Source organism: Camelina sativa, chromosome 9 (assembly GCF_030686135.1).
Source record: "Camelina sativa cultivar CO46 ecotype springtype chromosome 9, ASM3068613v1".
Classification (NCBI taxonomy): Eukaryota; Viridiplantae; Streptophyta; class Magnoliopsida; order Brassicales; family Brassicaceae; genus Camelina; species Camelina sativa.
In genome coordinates this window covers 13,020,759-13,045,632 of record NC_141888.1, presented here as the reverse complement: position 1 = coordinate 13,045,632, position 24,874 = coordinate 13,020,759, and the positions used below count along the sequence as shown (strand labels likewise).

Below are 24,874 nucleotides of genomic sequence, written 5' to 3'. Positions count from 1 at the left end.
TTACAGCTTCTAAGCAATGATTTCTTGGTTTTAGCCTGTTTTGGGACAAAATGGGTATAAGTGGCTTTTAAACTCTCCACATCTATCTCAAACTCTTATAATTAGTTAGATGCATTGGATTAAGACACATTTTAACCCCAGAAACACTAACATAGCTGTTTACAGCTTCTAAGCAATGTTTTCTTGGTTTTAGCCTGTTTTGGGACAAAATGGGTATAAGTGGCTTTTAAACACTCCACATCTATCTCAAACTCTTATAATTAGTTAGTTGCATTGGATTAAGACACATTTTAACCCCATAAACACTAACATAGCTGTTTACAGCTTCTAAGCAATGTTTTCTTGGTTTTAGCCTATTTTGGGACAAAAAGGGTATAAGTGGCTTTTAAACTCTCCACATTCATCTCAAACTCTTATAATTAGTTAGTTGCATTGGATTAAGACACATTTTAACCCCATAAACACTAACATAACTGTTTACAGCTTCTAAGCAATGTTTTCTTGGTTTTAGCCTGTTTTAGGACAAAATGGGTATAAGTGGCTTTTAAACTCTCCACATCTATCTCAAACTCTTATACTTAGTTAGTTGCATTGGATTAAGACACATTTTAACCCCATAAACACAAACATAGCTGTTTACAGCTACTAAGCAATGTTTTCTTGCTGTTAGCCTGTTTTGGGACAAAATGGGTACAAGTGGCTTTTAAACTCTCCACATCTATCTCAAACTCTTATAATTAGTTAGTTGCATTGGATTAAGACACATTTTAACCCCATAAACACTAACATAGCTCTTTACAGCTTCTAAGCAATGATTTCTTGGTTTTAGCCTGTTTTGAGATAAAATGGGTATAAGTGGCTTTTAAACTCTCCACATCTATCTCAAACTCTTATAATTAGTTAGTTGCATTGGATTAAGACACATTTTAACCCCATAAAAACTAACATAGCTATTTACAGCTACTAAGCAATGTTTTCTTGCTGTTAGCCTGTTTTAGGATAAAATGGGTATAAGTGGCTTTTAAAACTCTCCACATTCATCTCAAACTCTTATAATTAGTTAGTTGCATTGGATTAAGACACATTTTAACCCCATAAACACTAACATAACTGTTTACAGCTTCTAAGCAATGTTTTCTTGGTTTTAGCCTGTTTTAGGACAAAATGGGTATAAGTGGCTTTTAAACTCTCCACATCTATCTCAAACTCTTATACTTAGTTAGTTGCATTGGATTAAGACACATTTTAACCCCATAAACACAAACATAGCTGTTTACAGCTACTAAGCAATTTTTTCTTGTTGTTAGTTTGTTTTGGGACAAAATGGGTATAAGTGGCTTTTAAACTCTCCACATCTATCTCAAACTCTTATAATTAGTTAGTTGCATTGGATTAAGACACATTTTAACCCCATAAACACTAACATAGCTGTTTACAGCTTCTAAGCAATGTTTTCTTGGTTTTAGCCTATTTTGGGACAAAAAGGGTATAAGTGGCTTTTAAACTCTTCACATCTATCTTAAACTCTTATAATTAGTTAGTTGCATTGGATTAAGACACATTTTAACCCCATAAACACTAACATAGCTGTTTACAGCTTCTAAGCAATGTTTTCTTGGTTTTAGCCTGTTTTGGGACAAAATGGGTATAAGTGGCTTTTAAACTCTCCACATCTATCTCAAACTCTTATACTTAGTTAGTTGCATTGGATTAAGACACATTTTAACCCCATAAACACAAACATAGCTATTTACAGCTACTAAGCAATGTTTTCTTGCTGTTAGCCTGTTTTGGGACAAAATGGGTACAAGTGGCTTTTAAACTCTCCACATCTACCTCAAACTCTTATAATTAGATAGTTGCATTGGATTAAGACACATTTTAACCCCAAAAACACTAACATAGCTGTTTACAGCTTCTAAGCAATGTTTTCTTGGTTTTAGCCTGTTTTGGTGCAAAATGGGTATAAGTGGCTTTTAAACTCTCCACATCTATCTCAAACTCTTATACTTAGTTAGTTGCATTGGATTAAGACACATTTTAACCCCATAAACACAAACATAGCTATTTACAGCTACTAAGCAATGTTTTCTTGCTGTTAGCTTGTTTTGGGACAAAATGGATATAAGTGGCTTTTAAACTCTCCACATCTATCTCAAACTCTTATAATTAGATAGTTGCATTGGATTAAGACACATTTTAACCCCAGAAACACTAACATAGCTGTTTACAGCTTCTAAGCAATGTTTTCTGGGTTTTAGCCTATTTTGGGACAAAAAGGGTATAAGTGGCTTTTAAACTCTCCACATCTATCTTAAACTCTTATAATTAGTTAGTTGCATTGGATTAAGACACATTTTACCCCCATAAACACTAACATAGCTGTTTACAGCTTCTAAGCAATGTTTTCTTGGTTTTAGCCTGTTTTGGGACAAAATGGGTATAAGTGGCTTTTAAACTCTCCACATCTATCTCAATATTAGTATATATGAAGGAGAAGAGAGAGTGAGGCCGGTGAGGCCGAGCTGCACAAGGAAGAAGAGAGTGGCCGGTAAGGCTGCTAGTACAAGAAGTGTGGCCGGTAAGGCCATGAGTGGTGTGGGAGCGGCCAGTAAGGCCGTGAGCACAATAAGAGTGGCCAATAAGGCCATGTGGGCCGTGAGAACAATGAGAGTGGTCAGCAAGGCCATAAGAGCAATGTGAGAAGAATTGTGAAGTAAAGGCCTTATAAGAAGAAGAGGCCCAAGAAGAAGTTAAATGTCTCACAAAGGGAAAAGAAGGGAAGGAAGGAAGCATGTGAGACCTTGGTTGGTGAAGAATGAGACAACCAAGGGAAGGAGCTGTCCCTTTCACCATACACCCACTTGTGCACCAACGGCTATATGTCACTCTCACCTCTCATTTATCTCAAACGGCCATATACATTTGTTCTCCTATATTAAGCATTGTAATCTCTCATTTTGTAACACAACACAACATTATTCAATAAGAGAAACCGATTCCCTCTCTACACCTCTTGTTCTTGTTCTTATCAACAATGTAGAGTGGTGTAGGATTAGCGGTTAGAGGCTGCCCTTAAGGCAGCCTATTCTCTTATCAAATCCCACCTAAACTCTTCTTATTTACTCTTTACTAAGCCTAGATTATGGGGAGTTCATCACAAGTTGATGTCCTCTCCTCCCCCTTGATAATGAGTTAGTTTGTTGTGGGTAAAGGGGGATTCATTCACCAAGTGTTTGTCTACCCTCTCTTATGAGCTTTGTCTCATAAATCCCAACATGGTATCAGAGCAGGCTCTGTTCTTGGTGACTCAAACTCGTTCTCAAGTTGGTTCTCTTAGGAGTTAGCTTAATTAAAGTTTTAATCCTAGCCTAGGTGTTAAATCGCTTAGCTTAGTTTCTTTAAAACTTTAATTTTGCTTTTGTTGTTAAATCGATTCTCTAGCAGCTCAATGTTGAGTAAGCTTGGTCTTGGGTCTTTGTAGAGTTCATAGACCAAGTGTGTGGAAAGAAATCGATTTTACAAGCCCCATCCTTAAGCTTTACCGATTTGGTAATAGCTTTGTTTATTTTGGGATGTGTGGGAAGTGATGAACCATTGAGCAAATTGTGTTGTTCATGGTGAGGATTCACGGTTCTTGTGTGCTTGTATGAGCCACGAAATTCTTAGGATTTAGCTCTCTTAGGATTTAGTTAATTTTCCTCTAAAGGTTTGATTTTGCTTTTGTTAAATTTCCTTTAAAGGCTTAATTACTAAATCACTACTTCTTCTTCTCAATGTTGAGAAAGCTTTGTTTCTGGCCCTATGGTGTGTCCAGATTCAAGCTTGAAGAAGAGAGAGATCTTAATTTTCGCATCTCATGTCCGCTTGGTCAACTAGACTAAAGCTGTTCAAAGATGCATTCTTTTAACCGTTGGACAATAGGTTGTTCCAAAGGCTTTTGTTGTTTCTTCTTTGCTTGGGACCACGAAAAACATCTTCTATATGTTATTTTCGTGGATCTAAAGCCTTAAGATCTTGGAGAACACTTTGTTTAAGTGATTCTACCATGAGTTAGGTCCAAACCGTTGGAGAAATTAATTTTCCAAACGGTCCATGTGTTTCAGCCATTAAAGCACCAAAGTCTTGTTGAATGTTGGATGCTCTTGGCTGTCAAAGCTTCTGCAAACTCAAGAAAACAGAGTATAACTCTGTCCATAAGAACTCTTGAGCAAATTCTCTATTCTACTCTCCACTCACCTTATACTTCCGCCCATATACTCTACTATACTCTATTCTCTCTGGTTACTTATTCTCTAAATTCTATTTTATTTTCAGTAATATTCTATATTCTCTATTCTCTAATCTCTAACAATCTCTTGTTTAGAATCTGTTCCATTGATTTTTGGTTTCAGTTTCAGCATTGAAGATTGTGTGGAGCTCGCTCACTATCTCAAGGAGAAGAAGTGGCGAGGTTGAAGGCTACAAGATAGCCATGTAAGAGCGCAGCACAATGCCTGGAGTTAGAACCAAGGGCCACCAAGTCTTTGTTAAGCTGGTGGAAGGTGATGAATCAGTCCAAGAGCATGTGTGTTAGTGCCAAGTTGTTGATCGGATGTGCACAATGGTCTTTAGGAAAGGTGATGCACAAGGTTTCAACTGTTGATTGGATGTGCACAAGAACGGTGATGCACAAGGCTTCAACTGAGGTGATGAGGTTTCAGCCCATCATCAAGTAAAGGTTACGGGGGAGATCAAGTGACTTCAGACCGTACCTCACAGATTCTGCTCGGCCACAAGCAAAAGTCTTTACTTAAAGCTCAGCCTAAGCGTCTCAAAGATCGACTCGGACGAAACCCTTCCACTGCGATTCGGCTTCCGCGTTCTTCATTAAAGTTCGAGACCACAGAGTCATCTTGCCAGTGGAAGTGGAATCATACCAATCCGAGCAGCCGTTCGAAAGTTATGTCCGATTCAGTGGGCATGTGTCAGTCTGACAAATAAAACTGACCGGGTTTAAAACCATGGTTAGAGGAGCGGTCTCAAGGAGGAATTCCAAACCGCAACAGTGATCAACTCTCTCCCTCCTATCCATCAAAACACCATAAAGGCTGTGCTCTAAACTCTTCTCTATTTTAATTCATAAATTCATTACCTTAGCTTCATTACTAGTCTTTAGTCTTTAATATGATTCTCCTTAAATTGTCACACTTTTAGAAATTTTCTTTGATATTCCTCATAGCAAACACTTATTCTTTTCTTCTTTATCACTTGTTTAAGGGTAAAGGAGACTATGAGAGCCTCAAAGGAATTCTAAAGGAACAAGGATGGAGATCATAAGGAATGTGCTAAAGGCAAGGAGGGCTAAGGAAGTGTAGCGGTTCAAAGGCTTAAAGAGAAGAGAGCTGGTTCTTGACAAACCAAGATCATTGCGACATCAAGGAACGTGGAGACTACACTCTTTTTACTTAACAAAGTTTTCTCCCAAGTGGTTTTCTTTGTTAAGGTTTTTAATGAGGTAGTCCTCACGTGTCCACGCTTGATCTTTGGTCCCCATGGTGCCCTGCAGATCAAACGTGCGGGGGAGTATTAGTATATATGAAGGAGAAGAGAGAGTGAGGCCGGTGAGGCCGAGCTGCACAAGGAAGAAGAGAGTGGCCGGTAAGGCTGCTAGTACAAGAAGTGTGGCCGGTAAGGCCATGAGTGGTGTGGGAGCGGCCAGTAAGGCCGTGAGCACAATAAGAGTGGCCAATAAGGCCATGTGGGCCGTGAGAACAATGAGAGTGGTCAGCAAGGCCATAAGAGCAATGTGAGAAGAATTGTGAAGTAAAGGCCTTATAAGAAGAAGAGGCCCAAGAAGAAGTTAAATGTCTCACAAAGGGAAAAGAAGGGAAGGAAGGAAGCATGTGAGACCTTGGTTGGTGAAGAATGAGACAACCAAGGGAAGGAGCTGTCCCTTTCACCATACACCCACTTGTGCACCAACGGCTATATGTCACTCTCACCTCTCATTTATCTCAAACGGCCATATACATTTGTTCTCCTATATTAAGCATTGTAATCTCTCATTTTGTAACACAACACAACATTATTCAATAAGAGAAACCGATTCCCTCTCTACACCTCTTGTTCTTGTTCTTATCAACAATGTAGAGTGGTGTAGGATTAGCGGTTAGAGGCTGCCCTTAAGGCAGCCTATTCTCTTATCAAATCCCACCTAAACTCTTCTTATTTACTCTTTACTAAGCCTAGATTATGGGGAGTTCATCACAAGTTGATGTCCTCTCCTCCCCCTTGATAATGAGTTAGTTTGTTGTGGGTAAAGGGGGATTCATTCACCAAGTGTTTGTCTACCCTCTCTTGTGAGCTTTGTCTCATAAATCCCAACATATTAGAATATAAGGAAGAGAAGAGAGGAGAGGCCGGTAAGGCCGAGCCATAGAAGAAGAAGAGAAGTGGCCGGTAAGGCCGTGTGCACCAAGAGGAGTGGCCGTAAGGCCATGAGTGGTGTGTGAGCGGCCAGTTAGGCCGTGAACACAATAAGAGAAGCCATGTGGGCTGTGTGAGCAAGGAAAGAGGTTAATAAGGCCATAAGTGCAATGAGAAGAGCAAAGGCCTTATAAGAAGAAGAAGCCCAAGAGAAAGTCTCACAAAGGAAAGAAGGAAGGAATAAGGCCGAGTATGAGTGATGAGAAGAAGGAAGACTCGGCCCACCATGTGATCAAGAAGCTGCCAAAGGGAAGAAGATGCCAAAGGAAGAAGGAAGGAAGTCGCTTTCAAGGAAGAAGGCTCCAACGGTCAAAAGGAAGGGAAGAAGAGAAGAATCACGTGTGCAAAGAAGGGAAGGATGTCACTATCACCTTCACCTCCCTCTCTCTAACGGTCATAAGCATTGTATTCCCTATATTAAGTTGTAATTCACTTCAATGTAAGATATCACATTCTATTCAATAACAAAGAGAAACCGTTTCCCATCTTCTCCTCTCTACACAAGTGTTTATGTTCTTATTTGCAATGTAGAGAGCTTAGGGATTTCGGTTAGAGGCTGCCCTTAAGGCAGCCTATTCTCTTTCTAAATCCACCTAAACTCTTCTTTATTTACTCTCTTTACTAAGCCTAGATTACTGATTCTAATCCTCCTTCTCCTAAGTACACAAACTATAAGTGTTGTGATACTAGAAGGGGATAGTCTCAAACTAGTGCTTCTCCTTGATAGGATCCGCTTACTCACTAGTATTTGGGTTCTATCTAGCTGTTCTATGGGGAGTTCATCACAAGTTGATGTTCTCTCCTCCCCCTTGAGAATGAGTTAGTTTGTTGTGGGTAAAGGGGGATTCATTCACCAAGTGTTTGTCTACCCTCTCTTGTGAGCTTTGTCTCATAAATCCCAACATGGTATCAGAGCAGGTTCTGCTCTTGGTGATTCAAACTCGTTCTCAATTCAATTCATCTTTGGATTCGCTAAGTTAAAGTTTTTAAATTTCGCTTAAGTGTTAATTCGCTTAGCTTAGTTCTTTAAAGCTTTAATTTTGGCTTTTGTCGTTAAATCGATTCTCTAAACAGCTCAATGTTGAGTAAGCTTGGTCTCTTGTCTTGTTAGAATTTGTAGACCAAGTGAGTGAAGAGAAATCGAGTTTAAAAGCCCCATCCTTAAGCTTTACCGATTTGGTAATAGCTTTGTTTAATTTGGGATGGTGGGGAAGTGATGAACCATTGAGCAACTTGTTTTGTTCATGGTGAGGATTCACGGTTCTTGTGTGCTTGTATGAGCCACGAAATTCTTAGGATTTTCTTAGGATTCTCTTAGGATTTAGTTAATTTTCCTTTAAAGGTTTAATTTTGCTTTAGTTAATTTTCCTTTAAAGGTTTAGTTGCTAAATCGCTTCTTCTTCATCTCAATGTTGAGAAAGCTTTGTTTCTGGCCATATGGTGTGTCCAAATTCGAGCTTGAGGAAGAGAGAGACTTTATTTTAGCATGTATGGCCCGCTTGGTCAAATAGATTCAAGGTGGTCCAAGATGCATTCTTTTAACCAATGGACAAAAGGTTGTTCCAAAGGTGGTTCTTCTTTTATTTTGATTTTTGACCATGGAAAGCATCTTCTATATGCTAATTCGTGGTTCTTGAAGGCTTTTAATCTTGGAGAACACTTTGTTTAAGTGATGCTACCATGAGATATGCCTAAACCTTTGGAGAAACTAATTTTCCATAAGGTCCATGTGTTTCAGCCATTAAAGCACCAAAAGAGATTGTCTTCTTGGTTGTTCTTGGCTGTCAAAGCTTCTGCAAACTCAAGAAAACAGAGTCTAACTCTGTCCATAGGAACTCTTGAGCTCTATTCTACTCTCCATTCACCTTATACTATCGCCCATATTCTCTCTTATACTCTCTTATACTTTATTCTCTTGGTTACTTATACTTGGTTACTAATTCTCTATTTATACTCTTATTAATTCTCTAAATTCTCTATTTATTTTCAGTCTATACTCTATACTCTAATCTCTCACAATCTCTTGTTTAGAAACTGTCCCATTGAGTTTTGGTTTCAGTTTCAACCTTGAAGATATGTGGAGCTCGCTGGCTATCTCTAGAAGAAGTGGCGAGGTTGAAGGCTACAAGATAGCCATGAGGAGAGCGCAGCACAATGCCTGGAGTTAGAACCAAGGGCCACCAAGTCTTTGTTAAGCTGGTGGAATGTGATGAATCAGTCCAAGAGCATGTGTGTTAGTGCCAAGTTGTTGATCGGATGTGCACAATGGTCTTTAAGAAAGGTGATGCACAAGGTTTCAACTGTTGATCGGATGTGCACAAGAACGGTGATGCACAAGGTTTCAACTGAGGTGATGAGGTTTCAGCCCATCATCAAGTAAAGGTTACGGGGGAGATCAACTATCAAGTGACTTCAGACCGTACCTCACAGATTCTGCTCGGCCACAAGCAAAAGTTTTTACTTAAAGCTCAGCCGAAGCGTCTCAAAGATCGACTCGGACGAAACCCTTCCACTGCAATTCAGCTTCCGCGTTCTTCAACAAAGTTCGAGACCATGGAGTCATCTTGCCAGTGGAAGTGGAATCATACCAATCCGAGCAGCCGTTCAAAAGTTATGTCCGATTCAGTGGGCATATGTCAGTCTGACGATAAAACTGGCCGGGTTTAAAAACCATGGTTAGAGAAGCGGTCTCAAGGAGGAATTCCAAACCACATCAGTGATCAACTCTCTCCTTCCTATCCATCAAAACACCATAAAGGCTGTGCTCTAAACTCTACTCTATTTAAATTTCTTAAATTCATTACCTTAGCTTCATTACTAGTCTTTACTCTTTAATATGTTCTCTTAAATTGTCACACTTTTAGAAATTTTCTTTGATATTCCTCATAGCAAACACTTATTCTTTTCTTCTTTATCACTTGTTTAAGGGTAAAGGAGACTATGAGAGCCTCAAAGGAATTCTAAAGGAACAAGGATGGAGATCATAAGGAATGTGCTAAAGGCAAGGTGGGCTAAGGAGTAGGAGCAGTTCAAATTATGAAGAGAAGGAAGCAAGTTCTTTCCAAACCAAGGTCAAGGGACATCATGGATAGTGAAGTCTATACTCTTTTTCCCTTAACAAAGTTTTATCCCAAGAGGTTTTCTTTGTTGAGGTTTTTAATGAGGTAGATGACACTAGTCCACCCTTGATCTTTGGTCCTCATGGTGTACCGCCGATCAAGCGTGCGGGGGAGTATTAGAATATAAGGAAGAGAAGAGAGGAGAGGCCGGTAAGGCCGAGCCATAGAAGAAGAAGAGAAGTGGCCGGTAAGGCCGTGTGCACCAAGAGGAGTGGCCGTAAGGCCATGAGTGGTGTGTGAGCGGCCAGTTAGGCCGTGAACACAATAAGAGAAGCCATGTGGGCTGTGTGAGCAAGGAAAGAGGTTAATAAGGCCATAAGTGCAATGAGAAGAGCAAAGGCCTTATAAGAAGAAGAAGCCCAAGAGAAAGTCTCACAAAGGAAAGAAGGAAGGAATAAGGCCGAGTATGAGTGATGAGAAGAAGGAAGACTCGGCCCACCATGTGATCAAGAAGCTGCCAAAGGGAAGAAGATGCCAAAGGAAGAAGGAAGGAAGTCGCTTTCAAGGAAGAAGGCTCCAACGGTCAAAAGGAAGGGAAGAAGAGAAGAATCACGTGTGCAAAGAAGGGAAGGATGTCACTATCACCTTCACCTCCCTCTCTCTAACGGTCATAAGCATTGTATTCCCTATATTAAGTTGTAATTCACTTCAATGTAAGATATCACATTCTATTCAATAACAAAGAGAAACCGTTTCCCATCTTCTCCTCTCTACACAAGTGTTTATGTTCTTATTTGCAATGTAGAGAGCTTAGGGATTTCGGTTAGAGGCTGCCCTTAAGGCAGCCTATTCTCTTTCTAAATCCACCTAAACTCTTCTTTATTTACTCTCTTTACTAAGCCTAGATTACTGATTCTAATCCTCCTTCTCCTAAGTACACAAACTATAAGTGTTGTGATACTAGAAGGGGATAGTCTCAAACTAGTGCTTCTCCTTGATAGGATCCGCTTACTCACTAGTATTTGGGTTCTATCTAGCTGTTCTATGGGGAGTTCATCACAAGTTGATGTTCTCTCCTCCCCCTTGAGAATGAGTTAGTTTGTTGTGGGTAAAGGGGGATTCATTCACCAAGTGTTTGTCTACCCTCTCTTGTGAGCTTTGTCTCATAAATCCCAACATTTTGTCCCAAAACAGGAGAAGAGAGAGTGAGGCCGGTGAGGCCGAGCTGCACAAGGAAGAAGAGAGTGGCCGGTAAGGCTGCTAGTACAAGAAGTGTGGCCGGTAAGGCCATGAGTGGTGTGGGAGCGGCCAGTAAGGCCGTGAGCACAATAAGAGTGGCCAATAAGGCCATGTGGGCCGTGAGAACAATGAGAGTGGTCAGCAAGGCCATAAGAGCAATGTGAGAAGAATTGTGAAGTAAAGGCCTTATAAGAAGAAGAGGCCCAAGAAGAAGTTAAATGTCTCACAAAGGGAAAAGAAGGGAAGGAAGGAAGCATGTGAGACCTTGGTTGGTGAAGAATGAGACAACCAAGGGAAGGAGCTGTCCCTTTCACCATACACCCACTTGTGCACCAACGGCTATATGTCACTCTCACCTCTCATTTATCTCAAACGGCCATATACATTTGTTCTCCTATATTAAGCATTGTAATCTCTCATCCCAACACTCAAACTCTTATAATTAGTTAGTTGCATTGGATTAAGACACATTTTAACCCCATAAACACTAACATAGCTGTTTACAGCTTCTAAGCAATGTTTTCTTGGTTTTAGCCTATTTTGGGACAAAAAGGGTATAAGTGGCTTTTAAACTCTCCACATTCATCTCAAACTCTTATAATTAGTTAGTTGCATTGGATTAAGACACATTTTAACCCCATAAACTCTAACATAACTGTTTACAGCTTCTAAGCAATGTTTTCTTGGTTTTAGCCTGTTTTAGGACAAAATGGGTATAAGTGGCTTTTAAACTCTCCACATCTATCTCAAACTCTTATACTTAGTTAGTTGCATTGGATTAAGACACATTTTAACCCCATAAACACAAACATAGCTGTTTACAGCTACTAAGCAATGTTTTCTTGCTGTTAGCCTGTTTTGGGACAAAATGGGTACAAGTGGCTTTTAAACTCTCCACATCTATCTCAAACTCTTATAATTAGTTAGTTGCATTGGATTAAGAGACATTTTAACCCCATAAACACTAACATAGCTCTTTACAGCTTCTAAGCAATGATTTCTTGGTTTTAGCCTGTTTTGGGACAAAATGGGTATAAGTGGCTTTTAAACTCTCCACATCTATCTCAAACTCTTATAATTAGTTAGTTGCATTGGATTAAGACACATTTTAACCCCATAAAAACTAACATAGCTATTTACAGCTACTAAGCAATGTTTTCTTGCTGTTAGCCTGTTTTGGGATAAAATGGGTATAAGTGGCTTTTAAAACTCTCCACATTCATCTCAAACTCTTATAATTAGTTAGTTGCATTGGATTAAGACACATTTTAACCCCATAAACACTAACATAACTGTTTACAGCTTCTAAGCAATGTTTTCTTGGTTTTAGCCTGTTTTAGGACAAAATGGGTATAAGTGGCTTTTAAACTCTCCACATCTATCTCATATTGATCAAGAGAATAAGCCTAAGGCAGCCATGGCCGTCCGTACAATTATGGGGCCGTCCGTACAACCAAGCAATAAGGCCGAGTCATGTAAGTGTGTAAAGACAATGAGGAGGCCTGCTCTCCTTAGGCCCATGAGAAGGATCTAGAATGTCGCTTGTAGCCGTTAGAGAGGAGGAACAAGTGGAGTCACGGGTTATGTTGTGTTTAAGGAGACTAGGACGGGTCACTATCACCGTTGGGATTAGTTCTATCTCTCTCCTTGTCCCTATCACTTATACGATCGGTTGGTAGAGGGTGTAGCCCTAATTTTCCCTTGATATATATAGGCTTTAGCCTACATTGTAATATGTATTCTTATGGAACAATAACCTAATCTTTTCTTCTTCCTCATTCTCTTTGTCTACCGATATCTCTCATCAATCTCTTGATTCTCTTCTTTATTCTACAAAGTCTTACATGGTATCAGAGCAAGTTCTTCGATTCTCTACAGTCTAATCTCATTCTCCTACTCATTTCTACACACTAGTCTCCTTATCTTCGTTTCTTCTTACTCGCATCTCTTTTATTCTCCGGGTAAAAGCTTTACCCATCGGTCCATAGAAATCCGACCATGGAAAACGCCAAGCCCATTGTTTCACCGGTTGTCCTAAAGGGGACAAACTACTTGCTGTGGACAAGAACCACAAGAACCGCCCTTGGAGGTCGTGGCCTTTGGAGTCATGTCGAGTCCGACTATGTCCCAAAGAAAAACCCCAAAGGAGAGGACGCTTCCGAGGCGGAAGCGGAGGAAGAGAGCGAGAGGAAGGCCAAATGGTTCCAAGAAGACCAAGTTGTCCTATCTGTTCTCCAAAACTCTCTGGACACGCCTATCCTTGAGGCCTACTCATATTGCGAGACGGCCAAGGAACTGTGGGAAACACTTAAAGGCGTGTATGGTAATGTCTCTAACATGACTAGAGTCTTTGAGGTCAAGAAGGCCATAAATGATCTTAACCAAGATGATGTGGAGTTCACTAAGCATCTTGGTAAGTTCCGTGCACTATGGTCCGAGCTTGACATGTTGCGGCCAAGTACACTTGAGGCAAGTGTGCTAAACGAAAGAAAGGAGCAAGACAAAGTCTTCGGACTCCTACTTACCTTGAACCCGTCCTTCAACGACCTCTTGAAGCACATCCTAAGGGCAGAGAAGCTCCCCTCCTTTGAAGATATTTGCTCCCAAATTCAGAAAGAGCAAGGATCCCTTGATTTGTTTAGCGGTAAGGGGGAGCTTGCTTCGGCCAACAAAGGAATGTACAAGCAAGAGGAGAGGAAGTTGTTGGTGTGCGACCACTGCAAGAAGCGGGGTCATCTGAAAGACAAGTGCTGGGTTCTCCATCCTCATCTCAAGCCGGCCAAGTTCAAAGCCAACCTCTCAAAGGAAGCGGTTAGCGATAAAGGAGCCGGATCATCAAAGCAGGGAGATGAGGTGGCCATGACCGCAGCCTACGGAGATGTGGTGAGGAAGTCAGACCTTGAGGCTCTCATCCGCTCCATTGCTTCACTCAAGGAGTCTGGTATCTCTTTCTTTACTTCTAGGCCTAGCAAATCGCTTGTTATTGACTCGGGAGCCTCACATCATATGATTAGTAACCCTAGTTTAATTGACAACATAAAACCGGCCTTAGGAAATGTTGTTATTGCAAATGGAGAACAAATACCAGTAAAGGGAATAGGGGACTTGAAACTATTTGATAAAACCTCAAAAGCTTTCTTTATGCCTACCTTTACCTCCAATTTACTATCGGTTAAGAGGGCCACAAATGATTTGAATTGTTATGCAATCTTTGGTCCTAACAATGTTTATTTTCAGGATATTGAGACTGGAAAGGTTCTTGGAGAAGGGCAAGGGAGTGGAGATCTCTATGTCCTAGAGAAAACCGATCCAAATTTATCCTCTACTAAGTCTTGTTTTGTTGTTGATTCGAATATGGTGTGGCATGCTAGGCTAGGCCACCCACATTCACGTGCTTTAGGGTTGATGTTTCCTAATATTTCTTTTGATAATTCTACTTGTGAACCTTGTATTCTTGGAAAACATTGCAAGTCTATCTTTCCTAAGTCAACTACTATTTATGAGAATTGTTTTGATTTAGTTCACTCAGATGTTTGGACATCACCATGCCTATCTAGAGATAATAACAAGTATTTTGTGACTTTTATTGATGAAAAATCAAAATACACTTGGATTACCTTGTTGCCATCTAAAGATAGAGTATTTGATGCCTTTATCAATTTTCAAAATTATGTGACTAATCACTTCAATGCTAAACTTAAGGTACTTAGGTCTGATAATGGGGGGGAATACACAAGTTGCAAGTTCAAAGAACATCTCTCCAAGCATGGCATTCTCCATCAAACTAGTTGTCCCTACACGCCACAACAAAATGGTGTGGCCGAGAGGAAGAACCGGCACCTCATGGAAGTGGCGCGGGCAATCATGTTCCATTCGAGTGTTCCTAAACGATATTGGGGTGATGCCGTGATGACTGCATGCTACCTAATCAACCGAACACCAACTAGAGTTCTTCATGACTTATCTCCATTTGAAGTACTAAACAAATTTAAACCATCTCTTGATCACTTACGAGTTTTCGGCTGTGTTTGTTTTGTGTTAGTACCAGGAGAACAAAGGAGTAAGCTGGATGCCAAAAGTACAAAGTGTATGTTCATTGGCTACTCCACCACACAAAAGGGGTACAAATGTTATGATCCGGCCACAAGTCGACTATATGTCTCTCGAGATGTCCGGTTTCTAGAACATGTGGGCTACCATGACAAGAGGGATTGGAACAGCCTTAAAGATCTCTCTCACTCATCTAATGACCGAGCTTCGAGTCTACGGTTCCTTCTTGATCACCTTGGCAACCCATCTCCACCAACGGGTGCCGTGCGGCCAACACTAAGTCAAATTTCTACCGATGGTGGGTCTGACCAAGGAGATGCAAATGACAATGGTTCAGCCCAAGATGGTGAATCTCTCGAGTCTGGCCTACCCATAACCGGTGTTCCCGTCCCTGGCCCTACAACGGACACGCATGCTCCGGCGGCGGCCTCTACCGAGGAAAACACGGAGACGGCTCCTACGGACGGTACGTCCACCGTGTTGCCTAGCGTGGATCCACTTCCGGCACCAGTTCTGCGTCGGAGCACCAGACCTCGATCGGATCCCTCCACTTGGAAGAACAAGCGTGTCTATTACAACAGCCAAGCTGTCGCTCATCCCATTCAGTCCGTTTGTTCCCTTGAGCTGTTACCTGCTGATCACCAAGCTTTCTTCGGCCAAGTGGACACCAATTGGATCCCGCAGACATATGATGAAGCCAAGGAACATCAAGTTTGGTTAGATGCGGTCAAGGATGAAACTGGCGCCATGATCCGGAATCATACGTGGGACGAATCGGATCTTCCTCAAGGCAAGCGGGCAGTTAGCTCCAAATGGGTGTTTACCATAAAGTATTTGAGCAATGGTGACATTGAACGGCATAAAGCCAGGTTAGTGGCCCGTGGCTTCACCCAAACCTATGGCGCGGACTACACGGACACCTTTGCACCCGTGGCCAAGCTCCATACGGTTCGGGTTGTGCTGTCTCTTGCTGTCAACCTCTCATGGGACTTATGGCAGATGGATGTGAAGAACGCCTTCCTTCAAGGTGAACTTGATGAAGAAGTGTACATGACGCCTCCTCCCGGCCTTGAAGACATGGTTACACCCGGAAAAGTCTTGAGGCTGCGTAAGGCCATCTATGGCCTTAAGCAGTCCCCACGAGCGTGGTACCACAAACTAAGCTCCACTCTCAAGACTGATGGTTTTACGCGATCGGAGGCTGATCATACTCTCTTCACGCGTCGCACCTCTATTGGTTGGGTGGTGGTGCTCATATACGTCGACGACATCATCGTGACTGGTGATGATAAGGCGGCCATTCAGGACACCAAGGACTCTCTCAAGTCGGTATTTGACATCAAGGACCTTGGGGAACTCAAATACTTTCTTGGTATTGAGATTTGTCGCTCACCGGAAGGACTCTTCCTCTCACAACGCAAGTATACTCTTGACTTGTTAGAGGAGACTGGCAAGCTTGGTGTGTCTCCGGTTGCTACGCCCCTTGATGATGATTACCAGCTCAAGCGAAAGGGGGAGAGCTTACGGGCAAAAGAAGGCCGACCTAAGGAACCAATGGACGAGCCATTCTTAGACGTCACACGCTACCGCCGGCTTGTAGGTAAGCTGATATACCTTACTATCACACGACCTGACATATCCTATGCTGTGAATCAGGTTAGCCAACATATGAAGGCACCAAGCAAGTACCAATGGAGTCAAGTCGAAAGGATCCTAAGCTATCTCAAGGGCAGTCCGGGTCAAGGTATTTGGATGGGCAAGAATGACAACACCGAAATCGTTGGCTATTGTGATGCGGATTACAATGGCGACACGCTGGATAGGAGATCCACCACTGGGTACTGCACGTTTGTTGGAGGCAACTTGGTTACATGGAGGTCTAAGAAACAAAAGGTGGTTTCATGCTCTAGCGCCGAGGCCGAGTATAGAGCTATGAGGAAGCTCACTAACGAGATGACATGGCTGAAGGGCCTACTCAAGGACTTAGGCATCGAGACAAAGCAGCCCATGACCATGCACTGCGACAATGAAGCGGCTATCCACATTGCCACAAACTCAGTCTTTCATGAGAGGACCAAGCACATAGAAAGCGATTGCCACAAGGTGAGAGAGAAGATTGAAGAAGGAGTGGTGTTACCATGCCACACAAGGAGTCAAGATCAGCTAGCTGACATCTTCACCAAGTCTGCAAGCTCCAAGGTTTGTGATCACATCTACAGCAAACTTGGACTTGTAGACATTACACGGCCATGATCAAGCTTCCCTAATCCGTGGACAGCACACTCTTTTTCCCTTGACTTGGTTTTGTCCCATGAGGTTTTCTAAGTCAAGGTTTTTAATGAGGTGCTGCTTCACGGGTTCCAAGCTTAGCCATTTCACTCGGCTAAGCTTGAGGGGGAGTATTGATCAAGAGAATAAGCCTAAGGCAGCCATGGCCGTCCGTACAATTATGGGGCCGTCCGTACAACCAAGCAATAAGGCCGAGTCATGTAAGTGTGTAAAGACAATGAGGAGGCCTGCTCTCCTTAGGCCCATGAGAAGGATCTAGAATGTCGCTTGTAGCCGTTAGAGAGGAGGAACAAGTGGAGTCACGGGTTATGTTGTGTTTAAGGAGACTAGGACGGGTCACTATCACCGTTGGGATTAGTTCTATCTCTCTCCTTGTCCCTATCACTTATACGATCGGTTGGTAGAGGGTGTAGCCCTAATTTTCCCTTGATATATATAGGCTTTAGCCTACATTGTAATATGTATTCTTATGGAACAATAACCTAATCTTTTCTTCTTCCTCATTCTCTTTGTCTACCGATATCTCTCATCAATCTCTTGATTCTCTTCTTTATTCTACAAAGTCTTACATCTCAAACTCTTATAATTAGTTAGTTGCATTGGATTAAGACACATTTTAACCCCATAAACACAAACATAGCTGTTTACAGCTACTAAGCAATTTTTTCTTGCTGTTAGTTTGTTTTGGGACAAAATGGGTATAAGTGGCTTTTAAACTCTCCACATCTATCTCAAACTCTTATAATTAGTTAGTTGCATTGGATTAAGACACATTTTAACCCCAGAAACACTAACATAGCTGTTTACAGCTTCTAAGCAATGTTTTCTTGGTTTTAGCCTGTTTTGGGACAAAATGGGTATAAGTGGCTTTTAAACACTCCACATCTATCTCAAACTCTTATAATTAGTTAGTTGCATTGGATTAAGACACATTTTAACCCCATAAACACTAACATAGCTGTTTACAGCTTCTAAGCAATGTTTTCTTGGTTTTAGCCTATTTTGGGACAAAAAGGGTATAAGTGGCTTTTAAACTCTCCACATTCATCTCAAACTCTTATAATTAGTTAGTTGCATTGGATTAAGACACATTTTAACCCCATAAACACTAACATAACTGTTTACAGCTTCTAAGCAATGTTTTCTTGGTTTTAGCCTGTTTTAGGACAAAATGGGTATAAGTGGCTTTTAAACTCTCCACATCTATCTCAAACTCTTATACTTAGTTAGTTGCATTGGATTAAGACACATTTTAACCCCATAAACACAAACATAGCTGTTTACAGCTACTAAGCAATGTTTTCTTGCTGTTAGCCTGTTTTGGGACAAAATGGGTACAAGTGGCTTTTAAACTCTCCACATCTATCTCAAACTCTTATAATTAGTTAGTTGCATTGGATTAAGACACATTTCAACCCCATAAACACTAACATAGCTCTTTACAGCTTCTAAGCAATGATTTCTTGGTTTTAGCCTGTTTTGAGATAAAATGGGTATAAGTGGCTTTTAAACTCTCCACATCTATCTCAAACTCTTATAATTAGTTAGTTGCATTGGATTAAGACACATTTTAACCCCATAAAAACTAACATAGCTATTTACAGCTACTAAGCAATGTTTTCTTGCTGTTAGCCTGTTTTAGGATAAAATGGGTATAAGTGGCTTTTAAAACTCTCCACATTCATCTCAAACTCTTATAATTAGTTAGTTGCATTGGATTAAGACACATTTTAACCCCATAAACACTAACATAACTGTTTACAGCTTCTAAGCAATGTTTTCTTGGTTTTAGCCTGTTTTAGGACAAAATGGGTATAAGTGGCTTTTAAACTCTCCACATCTATCTCAAACTCTTATACTTAGTTAGTTGCATTGGATTAAGACACATTTTAACCCCATAAACACAAACATAGCTGTTTACAGCTACTAAGCAATTTTTTCTTGCTGTTAGTTTGTTTTGGGACAAAATGGGTATAAGTGGCTTTTAAACTCTCCACATCTATCTCAAACTCTTATAATTAGTTAGTTGCATTGGATTAAGATACATTTAACCCCAGAAACACTAACATAGCTTTTTACAGCTTCTAAGCAATGTTTTCTTGGTTTTAGCCTGTTTTGGGACAAAATGGGTATAAGTGGCTTTTAAACTCTCCACATCTATCTCAAACTCTTATAATTAGTTAGTTGCATTGGATTAAGACACATTTTAACCCCATAAACACTAACATAGCTGTTTACAGCTTCTAAGCAATGTTTTCTTGGTTTTAGCCTATTTTGGGACAAAAAGGGTATAAGTGGCTTTTAAACTCTTCACATCTATCTTAAACTCTTATAATTAGTTAGTTGCATTGGATTAAGACACATTTTAACCCCATAAACACTAACATAGCTGTTTACAGCTTCTAAGCAATGTTTTCTTGGTTTTAGCCTGTTTTGGGACAAAATGGGTATAAGTGGCTTTTAAACTCTCCACATCTATCTCAAACTCTTATACTTAGTTAGTTGCATTGGATTAAGACACATTTTAACCCCATAAACACAAACATAGCTATTTACAGCTACTAAGCAATGTTTTCTTGCTGTTAGCCTGTTTTGGGACAAAATGGGTACAAGTGGCTTTTAAACTCTCCACATCTACCTCAAACTCTTATAATTAGTTAGTTGCATTGGATTAAGAGACATTTTAACCCCATAAACACTAACATAGCTCTTTCCAGCTACTAAGCAATGTTTTCTTGCTGTTAGCTTGTTTTGGGACAAAATGGATATAAGTGGCTTTTAAACTCTCCACATCTATCTCAAACTCTTATAATTAGATAGTTGCATTGGATTAAGACACATTTTAACCCCAGAAACACTAACATAGCTGTTTACAGCTTCTAAGCAATGTTTTCTGGGTTTTAGCCTATTTTGGGACAAAAAGGGTATAAGTGGCTTTTAAACTCTCCACATCTATCTTAAACTCTTATAATTAGTTAGTTGCATTGGATTAAGACACATTTTACCCCCATAAACACTAACATAGCTGTTTACAGCTTCTAAGCAATGTTTTCTTGGTTTTAGCCTGTTTTGGGACAAAATGGGTATAAGTGGCTTTTAAACTCTCCACATCTATCTCAAACTCTTATAATTAGTTAGTTGCATTGGATTAAGACACATTTTAACCCCATAAACTCTAACATAACTGTTTACAGCTTCTAAGCAATGTTTTCTTGGTTTTAGCCTGTTTTAGGACAAAATGGGTATAAGTGGCTTTTAAACTCTCCACATCTATCTCAAACTCTTATACTTAGTTAGTTGCATTGGATTAAGACACATTTTAACCCCATAAACACAAACATAGCTGTTTACAGCTACTAAGCAATGTTTTCTTGCTGTTAGCCTGTTTTGGGACAAAATGGGTACAAGTGGCTTTTAAACTCTCCACATCTATCTCAAACTCTTATAATTAGTTAGTTGCATTGGATTAAGAGACATTTTAACCCCATAAACACTAACATAGCTCTTTACAGCTTCTAAGCATATTAGAATGTACCAAGGAGGAGAGAGGAGAGGCCGGTAAGGCCGAGCCTTGGAAGAAGAGAAGAAAGGCCGGAAAGGCCATGTAAAGGCCGGTAAGGCCATGTCCGTGTCCGTGAGCGACCATGTACCGTGTCCGGTACCATGTACCGTGTCCGTGAACGGACCCATGTCCGGTGAGCGGCCAGTTAGGCCGTGAACACATTGAAGAGAAGGCCCGTCCGTACAGGCCCGTCCGTACAGGCCCGTCCGTACAGGCCCGTCCGTACAGGCCCGTCCGTACTATTAGTATATATGAAGGAGAAGAGAGAGTGAGGCCGGTGAGGCCGAGCTGCACAAGGAAGAAGAGAGTGGCCGGTAAGGCTGCTAGTACAAGAAGTGTGGCCGGTAAGGCCATGAGTGGTGTGGGAGCGGCCAGTAAGGCCGTGAGCACAATAAGAGTGGCCAATAAGGCCATGTGGGCCGTGAGAACAATGAGAGTGGTCAGCAAGGCCATAAGAGCAATGTGAGAAGAATTGTGAAGTAAAGGCCTTATAAGAAGAAGAGGCCCAAGAAGAAGTTAAATGTCTCACAAAGGGAAAAGAAGGGAAGGAAGGAAGCATGTGAGACCTTGGTTGGTGAAGAATGAGACAACCAAGGGAAGGAGCTGTCCCTTTCACCATACACCCACTTGTGCACCAACGGCTATATGTCACTCTCACCTCTCATTTATCTCAAACGGCCATATACATTTGTTCTCCTATATTAAGCATTGTAATCTCTCATTTTGTAACACATCAACATATTATCTAATAGAAGAGAATCCGATTTCCCCTCTCTACTTGTGTTCTTGTTCATATTAACAATGTAGAGAGTTTAGGATTAGCGGTTAGGGGCTGCCCTTAAGGCAGCCTATTCTCTTCTCAAATCCACCTAAACTCTTCTTATTTACTGCTTTACTTAGCCTAGATTACTGATTCTTAATCCTCCTTCTCCTAAGTACACAAACTCTAAGTGTTGTGATACTAGAAGAGGATAAGTCTCAAACTAGTGCTTCTCCTAGTTAGGATCCGCTTACTCTCTAGTATTTGGGTTCTATCTAGCTTGTTTATGGGGAGTTCATCACAAGTTGATGTTCTCTCCTCCCCCTTGAGAATGAGTTAGTTTGTTGTGGGTAAAGGGGGATTCATTCACCAAGTGTTTGTCTACCCTCTCTTGTGAGCTTTGTCTCATAAATCCCAACATGGTATCAGAGCAGGCTCTGTTCTTGGTGACTCAAACTCATTCTCAAAGTCGTTTTCTTAGGAGTTAGCTTAGTTAAAGTTTTAGACTTTGCTTAGGTGTTAAATCGCTTAGCTTAGTTTCTTTAAAGCTTTAATTTTGTTTTTGTTGATTAAATCGATTCTCTAGCAGCTCATTGTTGAGTAAGCTTGGTCTCTTGTCTTGTTAGAATTTGTAGACCAAGTGTGTGGAAAGAAATCGATTTTACAAGCCCCATCCTTAAGCTTTACCGATTTGGTAATAGCTTTGTTTATTTTGGGATGTGTGGGAAGTGATGAACCATTGAGCAAATTGTGTTGTTCATGGTGAGGATTCACGGTTCTTGTGTGCTTGTATGAGCCACGAAATTCTTAGGATTTAGCTCTCTTAGGATTTAGTTAATTTTCCTCTAAAGGTTTAATTTTGCTTTTGTTAAATTTCCTTTAAAGGCTTAATTACTAAATCGCTACTTCTTCTTCTCAATGTTGAGAAAGCTTTGTTTCTGGCCCTATGGTGTGTCCAGATTCAAGCTTGAAGAAGAGAGAGATCTTAATTTTCGCATCTCATGTCCGCTTGGTCAACTAGACTAAAGCTGTTCAAAGATGCATTCTTTTAACCGTTGGACAATAGGTTGTTCCAAAGGCTTTTGTTGTTTCTTCTTTGCTTGGGACCACGAAAAACATCTTCTATATGTTATTTTCGTGGATCTAAAGCCTTAAGATCTTGGAGAACACTTTGTTTAAGTGATTCTACCATGAGTTAGGTCCAAACCGTTGGAGAAATTAATTTTCCAAACGGTCCATGTGTTTCAGCCATTAAAGCACCAAAGTCTTGTTGAATGTTGGATGCTCTTGGCTGTCAAAGCTTCTGCAAACTCAAGAAAACAGAGTATAACTCTGTCCATAAGAACTCTTGAGCAAATTCTCTATTCTACTCTCCACTCACCTTATACTTCCGCCCATATACTCTACTATACTCTATACTCTTGGTTACTAATTCTCTGGTTACTTATTCTCTAAATTCTATTTTATTTTCAGTAATATTCTATATTCTCTATTCTCTAATCTCTAACAATCTCTTGTTTAGAATCTGTTCCATTGAATTTGGTTTCAGCTTCAGCCTTGAAGATTGTGTGGAGCTCGCCTACTATCTCAAGAAGAAGAAGTGGCGAGGTTGAAGGCTACAAGATAGCCATGTAAGAGCGCAGCACAATGCCTGGAGTTAGAACCAAGGGCCACCAAGTCTTTGTTAAGCTGGTGGAAGGTGATGAATCAGTCCAAGAGCATGTGTGTTAGTGCCAAGTTGTTGATCGGATGTGCACAATGGTCTTTAGGAAAGGTGATGCACAAGGTTTCAACTGTTGATTGGATGTGCACAAGAACGGTGATGCACAAGGCTTCAACTGAGGTGATGAGGTTTCAGCCCATCATCAAGTAAAGGTTACGGGGGAGATCAAGTGACTTCAGACCGTACCTCACAGATTCTGCTCGGCCACAAGCAAAAGTCTTTACTTAAAGCTCAGCCGAAGCGTCTCAAAGATCGACTCGGACGAAACCCTTCCACTGCGATTCGGCTTCCGCGTTCTTCATTAAAGTTCGAGACCACAGAGTCATCTTGCCAGTGGAAGTGGAATCATACCAATCCGAGCAGCCGTTCGAAAGTTATGTCCGATTCAGTGGGCATGTGTCAGTCTGACAAATAAAACTGACCGGGTTTAAAACCATGGTTAGAGGAGCGGTCTCAAGGAGGAATTCCAAACCGCAACAGTGATCAACTCTCTCCCTCCTATCCATCAAAACACCATAAAGGCTGTGCTCTAAACTCTTCTCTATTTTAATTCATAAATTCATTACCTTAGCTTCATTACTAGTCTTTAGTCTTTAATATGTTCTCTTAAATTGTCACACTTTTAGAAATTTTCTTTGATATTCCTCATAGCAAACACTTATTCTTTTCTTCTTTATCACTTGTTTAAGGGGTAAAGGAGACTATGAGAGCCTCAAAGAAATTCTAAAGGCGCAAGGATGGAGATCATAAGGAATGTGCTAACGGCAAGGTGGGCTAAGGAGTAGGAGCGGTTCAAATCATGAAGAGAAGGGAGCTAGTTCTTTGCAAACCAAGGTCAAGGGACATCATGGATAGTGGAGTCTATACTCTTTTTCCCTTAACAAAGTTTTATCCCAAGAGGTTTTCTTTGTTGAGGTTTTTAATGAGGTAGATGACACTAGTCCACCCTTGATCTTTGGTCCCCATGGTGTCCCACCGATCAAGCGTGCGGGGGAGTATTAGAATGTACCAAGGAGGAGAGAGGAGAGGCCGGTAAGGCCGAGCCTTGGAAGAAGAGAAGAAAGGCCGGAAAGGCCATGTAAAGGCCGGTAAGGCCATGTCCGTGTCCGTGAGCGACCATGTACCGTGTCCGGTACCATGTACCGTGTCCGTGAACGGACCCATGTCCGGTGAGCGGCCAGTTAGGCCGTGAACACATTGAAGAGAAGGCCCGTCCGTACAGGCCCGTCCGTACAGGCCCGTCCGTACAGGCCCGTCCGTACAGGCCCGTCCGTACTATTAGTATATATGAAGGAGAAGAGAGAGTGAGGCCGGTGAGGCCGAGCTGCACAAGGAAGAAGAGAGTGGCCGGTAAGGCTGCTAGTACAAGAAGTGTGGCCGGTAAGGCCATGAGTGGTGTGGGAGCGGCCAGTAAGGCCGTGAGCACAATAAGAGTGGCCAATAAGGCCATGTGGGCCGTGAGAACAATGAGAGTGGTCAGCAAGGCCATAAGAGCAATGTGAGAAGAATTGTGAAGTAAAGGCCTTATAAGAAGAAGAGGCCCAAGAAGAAGTTAAATGTCTCACAAAGGGAAAAGAAGGGAAGGAAGGAAGCATGTGAGACCTTGGTTGGTGAAGAATGAGACAACCAAGGGAAGGAGCTGTCCCTTTCACCATACACCCACTTGTGCACCAACGGCTATATGTCACTCTCACCTCTCATTTATCTCAAACGGCCATATACAT

The 24,874-nt window shown here is 41.3% G+C and overlaps 1 long non-coding RNA gene across 1 annotated transcript in view; it reads right to left on the bottom strand.

The window, feature by feature from the left end:
- LOC147938105 (uncharacterized) overlaps positions 1–24,874 on the bottom strand; it is a 158,266-nt gene that overhangs the window by 49,830 nt on the left and 83,562 nt on the right. Inside the window, exon 2 of the long non-coding RNA XR_015565615.1 lies at positions 23,717–24,425. This is a non-coding gene — a long non-coding RNA (uncharacterized LOC147938105). The remainder of the gene's footprint in view (positions 1–23,716; positions 24,426–24,874) is intronic.